Here is a 5,654-nt window from a genome sequence, read left to right as displayed (position 1 = left end):
TGAGAGAGAGAGAGCGTGTGTGTGTGTGTGTGTGTGAGAGAGAGAGAGAGAGAGAGAGAGAGAGAGTGTGTGTGTGCGTGTGTGTGTGTGAGAGAGAGAGAGCGTGTGTGTGTGTGTGTGTGTGAGAGAGAGAGAGAGAGAGAGAGAAAACAGTCGCGACTACAAGAAAGGGAGAGAGAGAGAGAACGAGAGAGAAAAGCGAACAACAGACAGAAATGGAAAGATAAAAACAGAGAACGGGAGAGAAAAAGAGAGACCGAAAGAGAAAGAGAAAGAAAGAGATAAACAAGCACTGAGGTATAGACTAAAGAGAAAGAAATTGAAAGAGAGAAAGAGAGAGAAAGAGAGAGAGAGAGTGTGTGTGTAAATAAGAAAACGAAAGAGAAAAAGGGGAAGGAAGAACTACACGATCGATTGGTGGAACTCTTCAGTTGATGGTGAACACATTCAGTCGTCTGATGAAGTGGCATTACACAAGTGTCGGCCACTCACTTCACCTAACAGTGATACATATATATATTTATTTTTTACTTCTCTCCACCACTAGATCACCTATATATATATTTGCGGGTGGAAACTTCTACCCTTGATCTGTCCTATTTTGTTGTTGTTATTCCCTTTGTTATTTCTTTTCTCTACCCTTCCGTTTACTTTCTCCTTCGTGCCCCTCCCCTCATCTCTTTCTGTTGTTGCACGATTATAGTTTCAACTGGTTATGTTACACTATGCGGTCCGGTTGACTGTGACAGCCTGCTCTGCTCCATACATCTATCTAGCCATGATATAGGTAAGTCCATGAACATATCAACTCTTCTTATTTTCTTTTATATTCCTTGTCATTCTTGTACTCTTTCATGTATGTATATATATATATATACATTCATAATTCTTAACACTCGCTCTTTCATTCGCGCTTTCTCTTCGTATCTTACTGCTGAATATGTATGTATACGTTGGGGATGTATATATATATATATATATATATATATATATATATATATATATATATATATATACATATATACACATATATATATGTATATATGTATAAACCTGTCGGTAACAGGCTTACGAGTCAACGAGGTGTAGAAATAGCAGCCACCAAAATTTTCATCAAATTTCACCTTAACGTGTGTTAAAAGAAAACAAAAAAGAGAACCACATTGGACAAAGTAGACCTAGCAGACCTGTGCTTGAAAACAAGATGGGATGGTCATAACTGGAACGCTTTTGACGATAGATCTGCTCAGTTGGCGTGCACTTGGGGCTAAAACAACAAACCAGAGAGTCGTCTCAACACGATCGCTCGATTTGTTAGAAATAACAGCGAAATCTCTCTCAGATTTCATCGCTACTGTTTTTAAAAAGAAGAAAATTTCACATTTGAGACATAATGTAGTTTTAGTCGAAAATGGGATGGTCACATTTGAAATACCTTTGATCAAAGGTGTACTTGATCACGGCTTACCTGAGGCTAAACATGAAATGTTTGCGTTAATGTCAGACACAATAGTGTTTTGGATGTGTGCTGTTTTTTTTCTAGCACAAAGCTATTTTTCCTTTATAAGTTATGTATAATCAATCAATCCAGTTGATTCTCTTATCCCAAGTATATTACAATGATTTATTGTCATCGATACCCTGCCGACGGAGGCGTGATTGAGAGGGCGTGTGTAGTGTGTCGTGAGCTCAGAGCATGGTGTGTCGACACCGAATATAATGAAGTCGGTCCAGAGGTGTATGGCTTCTACCAGTAGTCCTACCTTTCTGTATGAACCAATGAGGGAACCTGAACATGGTTGTTCGGCATGTTAGAAACAACAGCCAAATCTTTCTCTAAATCTCACACTATCTTCTTAAGCCTTTCTTAAATATATTTCTTATGATATACATCGTCTAGTTGATTCTATTTATTTCAGATATAACCGGAAATTTGGTAGAATAACTTTTTTTAAAAAAAATATTTTATTTAATATTATGAGAGAAGGTTATGTTATAGATGTGAAACATTTATACAATGAGAAGTTTTATATCGCACAACCAACCAGAGGCAGCCAGTCTGAATCCGGTTGTTTACCAAAAGGAAGTAGTGGTGGGGAGATAAGTGAGACATTAGATAACACACGTCCTAGACGAGCCCCAACAATCGAGATGGTCATGATCAGAGCGCTTTTGGTCGTAAGGCTATGCTAGGATTAAGCAATAACCACACTATTCATCCTTTATGAAAATTGTATGTGTGTACACACACTAACTATCAATACACACACACACACGTGTGTATGTGTGTGTGTGTACACATACATGTCTAGAACGGGGGGGGGAGGTAGGATGGCAGAATCGGTGGAGCATTGGACAAACGCACAAAATTTGTCTTGCAGTATATAGTTACTTCCCTTGCTGTCCTGCGTTCAAATCCCGTCGGAGCTGGTTTTTATCCCTAGAGATTAACCTAATTGACTGAAATCCGTTCTCTACAAATGTGTAGCATTTATACAGAAGTTGTTGCTATTATTGACAGTCTGCAGTCTCTAGCTTTTCATTCCATTCCCTCCTCGATCAGTTACATAAAATACACCAGTAATATTCGCGGGCTTGGAGCAGTCCTTTGGTCGATATTATGTATGTATGTATATAACTCTGTTTCTAATTAAGAAATTTTTATAAATCAAAAAGATGGTTTATTAAAATAATCTTTTGCAGTTTCGAATCCGATATAAAGACAGTTAATTTTAGATTAATGTCCTTGAGAAAAGCAGGCATGAGCGTCACGAATTCTTATTTCTACTTATTTTATAAATAGATGTTCTTTACCTTTTGTGTAATGCCGTGCATATCCTGTATTCTAAATTGTACTGTTTAGGGAAAATGTTTTGGATTTCAATTAATTTCCACTCCTACAATCTTTCTATTTAAGACCCAAAGCTGTGTTTCTGAGTAAGAAAAAAAAAACTAACATTATTGTTATTATTTAATGGTGCTAATGTAGAATTTGCCTTTCATCCTTTCGGGGTCGGTTAAAATAAGTACCAGTTGAGCACTGGGGTTGATGTAATTGACTTACCCTGTCCCCCGAAAATTGCTGGCCTTATACTTATAATAAGGATTATTATTATTAGGTAAAGCACCAGATTAACTGACTTGCAGTTTTATCTTACTACGACGACTATAGTTTAGCTCCTTTCAGGGTCGCGACTTTACCATTTCACCTTGCCACAGGTGTTTAGAACGAGTACCAAATCATATAAAGGGTTGATTCAATCGACTGCGTACCCTACCCTTGTTCCAGCAAATCTATGAGCTTTGTGGTTAATCGAAAACAATTATCATCATAATTGTTATTATATTTCATGGCAGAACCAGTAGAGCGTCAATCCGCCATCCCGCTCTTATATTCGTGTTCTTTTCTCGACCAGCTCGATCGAGTTCGCGTTTCGTGTTCCCCCGGGAGCCGATAGAATGAATATCAACTAAATACTAAGGATTCGATTTAACGGATTCTTCTGCCTCTGCTACCTTTAATTTATGATCTTGTACGTACCAAAGTTTGAAATAGGCATAATTTAATTTGTTCTGGGTGTTTAAATTTTTGACAGTCTATCATTATTTGTGCCGGGTCGCTGTACCATTATAGGAGCAATTTAGTTAATTGACTGTATGTACCCCTTTTCAATATATGTGTGTCCTTGCGCCAATGTGAGGGAATTCCGTCATTGTCCCTTTGAAATAGATACAGTATATACACAGAAACATGTGTGCGTGTTTCTTTCACCAGTTTCCTTAGACGGTATATGTATGTATGTATATAATGTATGTATGATCATTAATGTGTGTTTAGTGTTTAATCATACACATGAACAGTCGAACATTAACTGAACGAGCACTCAATGCATGCGTTCAAGTAAAATATCAAATTTATTTTTACAAACAAAATGTTGAAATTGATTTAGGATTAACATCGTCACACACACGTGCGTACGCACACACACACACACACACACACAAATAAGTACATACATACCATACAGACAGATAGATAACAGACGTTTTTGAACTGGGGTCAGTTAAATCGGTTACACCGTTCTCCCAAATATTTGGCTTTCTGTCTGTGGTAAAATTGATTTATTCTTAATGCTGAAATCGTTATTATTGAATACAGAAATTAGTTGATCCCTGATCCCACAAATTTGCACTCAAAGATGTTCGCCGTTCGATCTACTCCTCATTATTATATTAAAGACTGCCAAGCATCATTTGAGGGAGATTTGGTTGATATTTCTAATAAGTCGAGCGACTGCGTAACACCTCTCTTTCTTTCTTTCTCTCTCTCTCTCGTTGGTTGGACAGAAATTATTATTCTAAGGATAATTGGTAGAATCGGTAACACATCGAACTAAATAACCCGTATTAAAACTATGCTCCCTCTCGTTCCGTGTTCAAATCCCGCCCGTATATAGACCTCACCGTTCATTCTTCTTGCTGGGCTCGGTGAAATAAACACACGTTAATTCTTTGCGTCAGTTTAATTAATCGACTTTCCTCTGGCCCCTATGTCTCACATAACACCCTCGTTTATTTTTAGTTATGAATTTTCTTTTTATACGTCGAAATGTAGAGGAGATTAGCTTCCGGCGATCTCTGTCTGTAACCGAGTTTTATTAACCGCTCATGGCTGTCTGTCTATCACACTCTCTGTATGCATATACTCACGTGTGTATGTGTGTATACATATACACACGTGTGTGTGTATACGTGTATATATACACGTGCATGTCTATGTATGTGTGTATACATATACACACGTGTGTGTGTGTGAGTTATGTTGCTTAACCCGCATGTCAAGTAGACATTTGTTATCAACGGCTTTCAATAACAACTATCCCGTCTATTTTCCAGTGGCTGGGGCATCTCTGTCCCTACCTAATACAATGTCCTTATTTTAGGGTGGTACGTTGCGTTTTGTGGGATATTTGGCTGCGTAATTATACCTCAAAACATGGTCCTGCAACAAAGATCTCTTACGAAATTGTCTTGTTTTATTGGATAACTTCAGCGCCAGCATTCGTCGGACTGCAAAGGCTACTTAGTCGAAACCTCGAAGTAACTGTCAGCCTTCTTTGTAAAACAAATATAGTAAATACAGTCTCCTGAGAAGTATTGAGTATTCTTCCAGTTTGGTCTTATACACAGTGATTCGTGGGTGTGTAGTAAGAAGCTTGCTTCCCAACCACATGGTCTCGGGTTCAGTCCCAGTTGGGCGAGTGTTTTTTATTGTAGCCTCGGGCCGGCTAATGCCTTACGAGTGGTTTTGGTAGACAACTGATGTTGGCGGGTTTGCGTCTCTGTTACTTAGCCGTTCGGCAAAAGGTAGCATAAAAATAAGTCCTGCGGTTGATTTTTTTCGACTAAAAGCCCTTTAAGACGGTGCTCCTAGTTCGTATTTTTTGTTGTACACGTTTCGTGACGTCTTGTGCCCACATATGCATATATATATATGTATATATATAATTACATGTATTTCTTCTATCTTAATGAATAAAATTTCTTCGGATAGAATAAATGGGTTAATAGAAACCAATGTAGCAAAGAACACAAAATAACTGTGGTGTAGTTCCTGTTTTTAAGGCAGGAACTCCTTGAAATTTTGGGTATTT

General features: G+C 37.9%; 1 protein-coding gene across 2 annotated transcripts in view; it reads left to right on the top strand.

Annotated features, from left to right (window-relative positions):
- The first annotated feature begins 423 nt into the window (after positions 1-423).
- Positions 424-5,654, top strand: part of LOC106874412 (alpha-1,3-mannosyl-glycoprotein 2-beta-N-acetylglucosaminyltransferase) — a 151,214-nt gene continuing 145,983 nt past the window's right edge. Inside the window, exon 1 of one of the 2 annotated variants that reach the window (XM_052972864.1) lies at positions 424-787. The gene's annotated coding sequence lies outside the window, so the exon portion shown is untranslated. The remainder of the gene's footprint in view (positions 788-5,654) is intronic. The other variant, XM_052972863.1, reaches the window with a different exon arrangement.

The sequence above is a fragment of the Octopus bimaculoides genome, chromosome 14 (genome assembly GCF_001194135.2).
Source record: "Octopus bimaculoides isolate UCB-OBI-ISO-001 chromosome 14, ASM119413v2, whole genome shotgun sequence".
Classification (NCBI taxonomy): domain Eukaryota; kingdom Metazoa; phylum Mollusca; class Cephalopoda; order Octopoda; family Octopodidae; genus Octopus; species Octopus bimaculoides.
Note: the sequence above shows the minus strand (reverse complement) of the source record. Positions and strands in the feature narration are given on the sequence as shown.